At 36.6% G+C, this 12050-nt stretch overlaps 1 protein-coding gene across 4 annotated transcripts in view; it reads left to right on the top strand.

Annotated features, from left to right (window-relative positions):
- The first annotated feature begins 11212 nt into the window (after positions 1-11212).
- sgsm3 (small G protein signaling modulator 3) overlaps positions 11213-12050 on the top strand; it is a 29774-nt gene continuing 28936 nt past the window's right edge. The window contains exon 1 of one of the 4 annotated variants that reach the window (XM_077212909.1): positions 11213-11738. The gene's annotated coding sequence lies outside the window, so the exon portion shown is untranslated. The remainder of the gene's footprint in view (positions 11739-12050) is intronic. The other 3 variants (XM_077212906.1, XM_077212907.1, XM_077212908.1) reach the window with 3 other exon arrangements.

The following is a 12050-nucleotide window of genomic DNA, read 5'->3' as shown; positions in this document are numbered from 1 at the left end:
CCTGGCTGCAAATTATATTTGCTGCCGCTAGGGTGCGTCTACATTTCTAGGCTGTGTGTGTGTGTGTGTGTGTGTGTGTGTGTGTGTGTGTGTGTGTGTGTGTGTGTGTGTGTGTGTGTGTGTGTGTGTGTGTGTGTGTGTGTGTGTGTGTGTGTGTGTGTGTGTGTGTGTGTGTGTGTGTGTGTGTGCGTGCGTGCGTGCGTGCGTGCGTGCGTGCGTGCGTGCGTGCGTGCGTGCGTGCGTGCGTGCGTGCGTGCGTGCGTGCGTACATATTGCATTGTCATTTTGCATATTACATTTCAAATTGAATATTGCTACCCCTATGCAAGGTGGTGTTGGGCCTGAACGCAAAGAGTTGTTTATTGTATCCAGTTTTTCGATAAATCGGTACAGAACTAATATTGTGTAAACGACTTTACATATCAGTGAATCTTAAAAATGTTTTTACTTAATTTGGTATTTGATCATTTCACTTTTTAAATTGTGGTAATTTTATTTTTATTGCTTGTTATTTCTTGTATTTTTATGTATTGCTTGACATTTTCATTAAAGGCCCTTATCAGTGACATTCCTGTTTCATCAAATTACTTGTAGTGCCATTGAATTAAAGCATAATGTTTCTTTTCTACCCTGTCTCTTTGTTTGTTGCTGTTGGTATAGGTGAAGCATTGTGCATATAAATCCTCATTGGACGTGACAAAGTCTTACTGGACTGTGCCGTTGGAGTGGTGCTGTAACTATGTCACATGTTCAACGCTGAAAACACAGTCTCTTGCAAGCGCTTACTGGCAGATTGTTCGCTTTCCTTTTCATTCCATTAGACTAGTACTGTACAGTAAGTGGATTTATCTGTTCACTCAAGGTCTATCTTTTTCCAGATAACTATAGCTACCCAGCGATCCATTCATTCAATTACTTTATATCCATATCAGTCAATCACTCTACTGTTGGCATGAGCCCAACATTACCTTGCAGCAGAGTAGAAAATGTCTGTCTCCTACCTTATTATAAAGCTATTTACAACTTAATGTTTCAATATCTTTCATTCACAGAAAATACATGCATCATCTCTACCTGGAGACATGTTCAAATGTCAAATCATTCACCATCATACTTCATTTGTCAGTAGCTATTGATTTGCTGCTCTGACCCTTCCTGCTCGCTTGTCTCTGCTATCACTAACTTGTCTCAAACAGGTCCTGTATTAGTATTATTTGGGGTTGCATATCCGTGATTCATATAACCCAGGTTTAATCCAACACTCAAAAAAATAAGCTGTTGAACGAACTTAATTAAACTAAGGAAAGCTTTTCCACGAAAATGAATTATATTTTTCCAACAAAATCTAATTTGTTTGAAATTATTTGTTGTAATCTTGTTGTATGAACTTAAATTAATTTAGTCATTCCTGCTAGATAAAGTTTTGTCAGGTTGACTATATTAAATTTTTAGCCCCGCCTAAAATCGCCAACATTATAATTTTGGCTAAATTGACTCTACAGTTATTTCCAATGATAGGAGCTACTAGTGTTCAGTTTAATTAAAACCACTTTTTTACAGGGTAATATTGAATATTACTTATGCAGGTCTGCAAATGAGATTTAATGCATGTTTAGAGTATAATGAGCGCCCACAGCCCTAAACTAAACACAGTCACCACTATTCTGCATAATGGTAACCACAAAATTCAAAAACATTACAGAAAGTCTTCTAAGTTTCTAACATTACTGAATATTAAACATTAACATTAACTAAAACATCTTTCCATTTACAGAAAAACACATAAATACCACTTTAATCCCTAAATTTACCCTCCTAATGCAGTCCCTTGCAAAGCATGCTGGGAACTACAGATCCACTGCCCAGTTAGTTGTCAACGAAAAATGATTCATGTAGTTCTATCACAAATTAATTAAGTAAACTTCAGTTTTAAATATAGTAGGTTGATTGAACACAATTAAATTAAGTTGTGACAAAATATTAAACAATTGTGTTATTCTTGCTTATTTTAATTAATTAAATTTAACAAGAGGCAAAAGTAAATTTTTTGAGTGAAGTCTTCTGAAGGTTCTTGCATCATGTTACCAATGAGGTTTGACGTTTTTGCAATAATTGATTGGGGCTTTTTGTATAGATGAGCTAATTAGTGATATGATTTGACTTCAGAGTAAATATCACTCTAGAAAACTTGATTAAACAACTAGAATTGTTTGGATTAATTCTATGCAACCACATGTCCTTTTTGGATTTTGAAACTACAATGACTTTCATTTTATGGACAAAAACAGCTGAAAGATTCTTCAAATATCTTCTTATTTTCTGTTCCACAGAAGAAAGAAAGTCATACTGATTTAAGGGTGAGTAATTGAACAAAACATTTCTCTCTTTATTTTTGGTGAAATATTTCTTTCCTTCCATGCAGAAACAGGGCTTCAGTTAAAATGATTCATGCTTGCTTACCGGAATTTTAAAAAAACTCAAGGGTGCATCTACAAACGGCCTGCTTCTTTCTCATTGTCAGATCTCTGCTGTCATATTTGACCCAGCGAAGAATAACCATTGTCATTCCCAGGCTGATTCATAGAGTATGAAATGGTGACATCAGCCTCCGTGTTATTTGTATAGTATGAAGGCGGCACAGAGGCTGAACTCTTGACCTGGTCCTTAAGGACTAGAAATCCAGATTTGCCTGCAGAACCCCAAGCGAATAAATGTTATTTAAATTCTTTGCATGTCGCAATCGAACAGATGGAGTTGGGACGAACGTAATCTGTAGAAGGATGACGGATTAAGGCTTGTAAAAGCCTGTCATATTTCTTCATGTGATGGTCAAGTAAAAAGAACACCCACAGCCTCTGGGATTTGTTATATTCTAATGTAATCACACACTGTACCTAGAGAGTACGACCAGCACCCTATAGTTCTCATATCCTTAAACACACAAATAAACACATACACAAAGGCAGCATGGGGTTATTATTATAATTGTTAAATCTGTAATGTAATGCAATCAGCATGTTTCAACAGAAGTATTAAATGCTCACTCAAGCACGTACACGCATAGACACAATATGGTTATTTTCAGGTACAACATAATAAAGGAGTTCACAGCATGAACTGTGGATGCTTTAAATTCTATGGCATTTTTTCTATTAAGCCTTTTAAATGCCTGAGCCTGACTGTCAGAGTGAATAGTGATGATTGTGCAGAGACATACACAGACCACTGAGCACATCAGCGTACTGTAGCTCCATGTTACTAGCATCCATGTGATCTGACCTGTGCAAGAGACAGAGACAGGCTATGTTCAAAATATATATAATATTAATATTAATATTAATAATATTTATGTTTTTCGTTAATGATTACATTTATATTCAGCATATTAGAATGATTTCTGGAGTATCTGGAAAATTCAGTTTTATCATCACATGAATAAAATACATTTTAGAAAATATTAAAATAGAAAGGTGATGTTTTAAATTGTATACGTCACAGCATTCCTGTTTTACCATATTTAATATTTAACATATTAAAATATTTAACAACATATTAAATATTTAACAAATTAATACAGCCTTGGTGAGGACCATATGGAGTCCTGAGCACTGGTGCATGTTGTTGCTGTGGGCCCTCCACATCCCGCATTTCATATTTCTTGTGGATAATAATAATAATAATAATAATAATAATAATAAATATTATTATTATTATTATTATTATTATTATTATTATTATTATTATTATTATTATCCATCACACAATGCTTGCATGCTTAACATTGCTTGCTTGGCATTGTGAGGTACAATATTCCATGCAGCAGGCACAGGCTGCACATTTAGGTCATCCGCAGAACTGAATTAAGGGGACCAGGCCAGTGCCTCGGGCCTCGGACTGCCAGGGTCCTCCAAAGCCTCTGGGCTCCTGGCACATACACTATGAGGTGATTGCTAGGGCCACCGGACTCCTCAGATCATGCAGAATGAGCTGTCAGCTAGTGTCTCTGTGGCTGTCGGCACATACAGTTCAAGCTGGCCACTAAGGCCACTACGCCCACCAGAATACACACCACGAGCTGAACACGAGGGCCTTGAGGCCCATCCGCACTCAGCGCAAGCTTAACACCAGGGTCACTGGCCCCGTCAGCATGTGCAGCTGAGCCCCTTTAGTTGCCAAGTTATGAGGATGTCACACGTCCCCTCATCTCAGCCGCTGGAGTAATCGCATCTTTCTTGTATACAATGCTTCTGGAACAATGGATTTTCAAATATTATAATACAAAATGATCAATGTACAATTTAGCAAGAGGTGGTTATTTTATTAAAAAATAACAGACTTTGAAGCAAGCCATCTAAAGTCTACTTTTGCAGATTCTGGTACTTTTTACAGCACATTCACTTGTGCACACTGTGTAACTGTTTGGCTAATTGTTGACTGTAATGACAATGTACAGCATTCATAACTTGTTTTATTAGGCAAAAAAAAAAGCCAGGATATTATTTTATCAAGATCAAAAGCTTTTTTCTTCAGAAAATGTGTGTAGCCTAGTCAATAGGGGGCGCTGCTGAGGGTATCTGTAGAGGGTGTAATTTCCCTTTAAATATGCCACTTCCTATGAGTGGAATGATTGCAGTACCTGAATTGTTTGGCATGGTCGCTGGAAGAACAAGCTCTGTTGAGTTGTTTTAGATGTGAGGTTTACATGCCCTAATGCTGATAAGGTTTGTCTGGAAGAGTGGTGGACACAGAATTACCATTACAGCACAGAAGTTGCTTTAAAGGCATTCACATTGGCTGTGTTGAGCTGGATGAGCGATGGATGCTAACTGCTGTTGTACTTCCTGTGCCTTCTGAAGGTAGCTAAAAGGCAACTAAGAATTTGATCTGTCCCGTGCAACTGAGCACTGTTTTCCCTACCTTATTTTTGTTTTTCATGTTTTATGGTTTTGTTTTCTTTGTCGTTAATATTGCTTTTGTTTGTTTGGCCCATGACTAATCAGTTGTATTTTTTATATGGTTTATTTTGTGAACTATAGCTACATTATGATCTATAGCTTTGAGTATGCATCGTAAATAAGGGCGGGGAAGATATTCGCTCTTGATTCATACAAGTGTGGTGTGGAAAAAGTTTTTATGTGTGTATATTTACTGTGGTGTGTAGAAATTTGTAATTTCTTTTGGGGTTTATTGTATTTATTCATTTGCTGTGTGCATTTTCTTTTGAAGTGTTATATTACCCTCCATAGTTGCTTGTACTGCCATCTCTCATGCATACATTTGGCCAGCTTTTGAGTGAAAACAAATGAAACCAGAATTCCTGTATTCAATAAAATTGATGCTTTGATTTCATAGAAATTTTGCCTTAAGTTTATTCATTTAATTGGATAGCCGAGCAGGAAACCCTCTAGTGACTTGGGATCTCCTACCCAACCAAAATTGGAGTGGTGTAGTCAAGAGCAGTTAAAAAGCACCCCTATTGCCTCATTACATGTGCATCAAAGAATAGTTCAGATTAGTAAATAGGGTCGATTTTGATTTCATGTTCACTTTAATATACACCTGAGAGCAAAATAAAATAATATAATAAATAAAAAATTATGAAATAATATAATAAATCCTATCAGATCAATGTACATTTTAGTCATTTGATAGGAGTCAAATGGCAAAATCTACTGTTCAAAAGATTTTTTATGAAGTCTCTTATGCTCACCAAGGCTGCATCTATTTGATCAAAATTTGTGTAAAAACAGTAATGTTGTGAAATATTATTACAATTTAAAAGTTAGAGAAACAATTTAAAAACCATAAACTAAAAATTGTATTTTTATCTATTTTAAAATGTATCCCTGTGATGACAAAGCTGAATTTTCAGCATCATTACAGTCTTCAGTGTCACATGATCCTTCAGAAATCATTATAATATGATGATTTGTTGCTTAAGAAACATTTATTTTTATTATCAGTGTTAAAAACAGTAAAAAAAAAAATATATATATATATATATGATGAATAGACCGTTCAAAAGAACAGCGTATATTTGAAATAGAAATATTATGCAACATTATAAATGTCTTAACTGACACTTTTGATCAATTTAAGGTGTCCTTACTGAATAAAATCTTACTGACTTGGTTTGGTTATTATTCAGTATGTATTGTTTACTCCATAAAAAAAATTATAATAGCTAATTAATTTTGTACATATTTAAATATTAGAATAAGTTCACGGTTTTGCATGAAGGAAATCTAGAAACAAACAAACAAACAAACAAACAAACAAAAAACTAGGGCAGATATGCTTTCAATACTGCTCGGGCTGTGTGCCCAGTGGCCTCAGAGGACCATCAGCTGGCCCTGGTACTCAAGGTATTTAGTATAGGCCTACTCACTGCAAACTACAGACATCATGAGTAGTATGGTATGACACTCTGAAAATAACCATGTGAGATTCTAAGCACTGCATCTGTGAATCTGCTGAAAGACTCACATTCAGCCCTAGAGACTGCAAACTCACAAGACAGATGATGCAATATAGTAGCAGTCACATATCACAGGTGATAACTTAGCTCCTGACAGACTCAGGTTGACTAGTTTATGATGTTTAAGAGCCCCAAGAGCATACATCTTCAGCAAAAAAAGAAAAGCTTTTTGACAGCACTTTGCCTGGCATGAACATTTGCTCACATCCGTGAAACTTCCACACAAAAGTGTTTATCCTCAAAACATAGCCTGCCCTTTAATGATTTAGAGATCTTACAATGTAACAAGAAATCCATATTAGCCTATGTGATTGCCAGGCATATACAACTGTATGAATAATGAAACTTGGCGAGTTGGTGGGTAGAATACACACACTATAGATTAAATTTGCATAGTGTCAAGAGTGTAGACGTGCATGTCAGATGCAGACTCATTGTGGAATGCAACAGCGCCATCTGTCGAGCTGCATTAAGAGCTACAGTACAACGGTGCACTGAGTGTACGAATGAGGAACAGGATTTATTGAGGATCAAAAAACCCTCTTTTACCCACCAGCCCTTTCTTCCTCTCCTTTGTCTTCCTGTACGAGACCTGCTAGTGATCCTGTAGCCATCTCACGTCCACATGGTCTGATATCAAGGATTCAACAGGCACACGAAAAAAAGAAAATGTGTGGAGTCTCTCTTTAGAACCACTGCCATCTCTCTCTCTCTCTCTCTCTCTCTCTCTCTCTCTCTAAGTCTTCCACTGACGTCAGAGGGAATGCAGCTGTCTCAGTCACTAGTGCATATTCAACACACTGATGAGCCAGGAGCTGTTAGGATCATGCAGGGAAAAGACAAATATGATTTAAGACTGATGGATAAGGTAGGGTAAGGTATCTTATAGGTACCTGCAGAAGGATAAGGTAACACCAATACTGTTCAAGCAACAGGGCATATGGAGGAACATGAGAAGGATAAGAATGCAAAGGGCACACAGATGAAGAAAAGAGAGAGAGATGGATTGGGCTTTGACCATGAAACACAGAAAGACAAAAAATACCTAAATACCAAAATACCAAATGCAAAATAAAAGCCTGACTAAATAATCAGTTAATTGTCTATAAGCCCATAAAACAAGTTCCAGTCAACTGCACCCTTTCACTGGTTTAGTTAGTCTTCTGCAGGTTACATTGGCTGCATCCAAAATCACATACTTCCCTACTAAAACAGTGTGTGAAAAGAGTATGTCTGAATTCACAGTCTTCATAAAACAGTGGGTGAAACGTACAAGGGCCTGCTAAGTCTTATAAGTTTGCAATTTTTTTCTTTAAGACTGTTCATAACTTTTTGAAGTCATAAAAAGTCTAATTTAATAACAAAAAATAATACTGATTACCCCGAACTAACTGGTAGTTGGTCATACTAGTTCTAAAGACACAGTCTTAACATGATGGCTATGATTGTGCAACTGGCCCCTGCTGAGATTCTGAAGTGCTTATCTTATGGACACTTTACTATCCCATGAGGCCATGGGAGATGAGTCATGAATAGCAGGGAAGTGACGCAACTGATAATGGTGGGTCAGATGACAGTGTAGATTATAACAAATTAACATAATATTATAACAAATAGCAGTTTGCAATATGTACAAGTTACAAATGGCCATGCTTGCTCTTATATAAAATTGAGCTGGATATATAAAACATAGCCTACTTTTTGAAAGAAATACCTACTCAGAAAGTATGCAACTTCGGACGCAGCCACTGTCTTGATGAGTAAATCACTAAATCATTCGCTCCACACGATTAATTCAAAAACACCAATTCATTCAGGAACTAGAAAATAACTGTTTTGATGAGTGAATCACTGAGGCAATCGATTTGTTCAAAACACTACAGTACTTCAATCATGCTCTTATAGAATCCTGATCAATTTACCATTTGTCTGCACTGTTTGTGTGTCTGTATTATACAGAAACGCTACTGCTGCTGACTCAGAGGAATGTGTAATACAGCTGCCCTCTTGATGAATAGCTACATCTGAAAGGGGTTTAATCTTGGGAATACAAATAGGAACAATACACATACACATGAGGACATTACACAAAAATCTACTTACGACTAGTCTCTGACCTGCAACTCGGACACACTATAATCTGAAAATGAGTGCTATTGAATTACGTCTTTCGAAGTCCTTTCACACTGCAGATTTATGTAGCCTATATGTAAATTTACTGTGATGACTAGTACAGTGTTCTCGTAATAATTTCTGAAAATTATATTTAATATGGAACTTCCAAAATAGAATTTGTGAATGGAAATTTCCCTCAATTTAGGGTCTTACTAGGTCACCATATTTTTTTCTTTTTTTTTACCAGTAGGCTATGGCTATCACCTTGGACTTACAATGGCACCTAATGTCATCTAAAATCTGTCAATTAGCCTACTAATGCCATTGTAGAAATGCACTATTTATAGGAAGCCATGATAAATAGCCTAGGCCTATGTAGGCTACAGGTGCGTTCACGCCATGCAGAATAACCGTAATTACGATTCTGATGTGTAAAAAAATAAACAAGTTGCAGCACTCATAATTTGAGAAACTTGTAAAATTTCAACTTTTTGCCTTAGAAACGCAATTCCGGGTTCGAGGAAGTAAGCGTCTGAAATCACACAATCTCTCGAGTAGGTAGGTATACTTATTTTAAGTAGGCCTAAGCAATACTTCACAAGCGCTAAAAAGTATGTTCTATACATAGTTTGAATGTGTGTAGGCCTACATTAATGTAATCTGGATGTACTACATTCACCATGTTGTCATTATCATGTGACCCATGTACCAGCGTCAGTTACGTCGCTTCCCTGCCATTCATAAGTGGGCTCATCTGATAATAAACTGTCCATCGTATGCACACTTAACAATCTCGCCGGAAGAAATAAGTCATCTAGGTACTTTTTGCCTACTCTTTTACTAGTGCTGCAATTCGGACATACTTCTTTCGTCACATAGGCCTATGTTTTTTGCCTACTAGGGAAGTATGCAATTTCGGATACAGCCCTAGTTTTCACTAAAGAGCCCTGTTTGTTTCAATTTTTTTGTTTTAGATTCCAGCCTGTAGAAGTGTAGTTTTCATTAAAGAAGACTGCTTGCAAATAGATCCAGCATTTTTATTTTTGCCTTTTTGCAACCCCTTGCCGACAAACATAGCCTATGTATTGCTTATTGTTGTAGTTGATGCATTAATGTTAACTATGGGATCTTATTTAAAGTGTTACTAATAACTATTTTAGGCTACTGGTATGACAGACATCAACAACATCAACAAAGCTCAACTTTCATCTTCTCGGTCTGCAACTTTACTCAATTTTCACATGGCTTCTAACTCCAGACATGACTTATGTTGGCTCATAAAGTGGATTCCCTCAAGCCAGTCACCCAAAGAGGCAGAATAAGTGCTAAAGAGATTGGTTATGTCTAACAGTTTCTCATATTTCAGTCAATGTGCTTTGCAGCGAAATGTTGTAGCTTTCTCTTGGGTATTTCTCTGCCCAAATACAGTTGTTGGGTTGTCTTCACTAGCTCTTCCAAGTTCCAAGGATTGCCAAACGTGTATAAATGTATATTTTCTCCATTAACATATAGCCTACCTGTCTGTTATATATTTATTGCAATTTAACAAGTGCTTGTATATATACTTCACATGAGAACTTTTTCAGAAGCAGTCCAATGTGTGTATATCTAACAGTAGATTTTTCTCACTGTTAAAATATTCACACCTTGAGAGAGACAGATTGTGTTCTCTGGGAAATGCAGTTAACCAACTTCATGTGCCCAAAACCTGTAGGCTACATATTGTCTTACATGAACAATTTCTCAGCATGTAAACTTATTTTCCCTCCTCTGCCATTAAGTGACCCCTTTTATTTTTCCACTCTGTGTTTTGTTGAAGTATTCCATAGATAAAATCATCTTCCAGTAATATCTTGTGGGCTACTTCACTGCTCTAATTAAAACAGTTTTTAATACCCTGACACCTTGTGGTGAAGATTGGCATTGGCACTTTTCAACTTAAAATTTCTACGTGAACATTTCGTGTGTGTGTGTGTGTGTGTGTGTGTGTGTGTGTGTGTGTGTGTGTGTGTGTGTGTGTGTGTGTGTGTGTGTGTGTGTGTGTGTGTGTGTGTGTGTGTGTGTGTGTGTGTGTGTGTGTGTGTGTGTGTGTGTGTGTGTGTGTGTGTGTCTGTTTATGTTATTCAGTCACACAGAGAATATATACACATACACATATATAATAATACCACATAAATCGTTGTCATATATATATATATATATATGTGTGTGTGTGTGTGTGTGTGTGTGTGTGTGTGTGTGTAGGCCTATATATATATATATATATATATATATCATGTATGTTTATTGTCATTGACGGCCACATTAAGTCTGTTTCTTTTTGTATCCCAGAATTAAAATGTAACTAAAAATAACGCGAATAAATAATTAAGCAAATCAGTACAAATCTGCCCTGTGATCAGATAGAATTGCTAAATTACCTACATGGAGAGCAAATAATACGCTTTAAAGTTTAAACCGTTTAAACATAGGTGGTAAAGAGAGACCGTACGAATGAATAAACTGATTAATAAAAAATAAAAAAAAATAATAAAAAAAAACTGATTAATCAACGTTGTAAGTATACGTCATGACGTTTAATCAAAACGGCGGATGGAGATGATGTTGTCTTGGCAGTTTGCTATAATAGTTCCTGCTCTGCTACATGTCTTCTGAGCATTGAGATGATCATTGGCTACTACACAACGTGGCTAACGTGAGCAGTTCGTTGCCAAACGAGTCTTATTCAACTCTCTATGTTGACTCGGTGTTTCGCTTGAAAGCTCATATGTGAAGTTTCCAGATAGGATGTAAAGCAAATGTTGAAAGATTGGTAAAATACGAAAAAATACAGATTACTTTCCTCCATTTTAAATCACAGTTACCGTTTCTGCTATAGAAAGGTTTTCTTTTTTTGCTTTCTAGAAGACAAAATCTGTTAGTAGGATGGGAACTATTTCTTTATGAAATCTCTTTTGGCGGAAGGATACAATCCTTCAGTGCGAGACACGAACAGGTGTATGACGCAAAACAGTCAGTGTCCATCATCACCAAACCCGAGTTACAAGTACACATCCCATACTTGCACCGTATCCGCAAAATATATGCTTAATTGTATAACGAAGCAGTTACATCTCTTCAGAAAGGAGATTCAGCATGACGTAAGGTAAGAAGATAAATAACATTTGTTGGTTCGCTAGCTCGGTGGCTAATCGTAGCGGCAAGTGCATTGATTAACGTTACTGATGCTTGGATGGCTTCTACCAGACAGCGACCAGTTAGTGTCTCGGAGATAAAGCGTGCTATCATACATTTTAGTGTACTGTTTACGTGTTATTTAGATCTATTTTTTCAGTAACGGTATCGACTAACTTATGTAAGCGGCACACAGTTTTGAATGTCCTCTCAGAAGTAACTGTTAGTTTGCACGTATTGACAGCAGTATGTTCAAATTTGGAGGGCTTGGTTGCTATAATTT

Source organism: Siphateles boraxobius, unplaced genomic scaffold, assembly GCF_051911475.1.
Source record: "Siphateles boraxobius isolate OS27281-9 unplaced genomic scaffold, OSU_SipBor_1 66, whole genome shotgun sequence".
Classification (NCBI taxonomy): domain Eukaryota; kingdom Metazoa; phylum Chordata; class Actinopteri; order Cypriniformes; family Leuciscidae; genus Siphateles; species Siphateles boraxobius.
The sequence above is the reverse complement of the archived record's forward strand: the minus strand, read 5'-3'. Positions and strand labels throughout refer to the sequence as shown.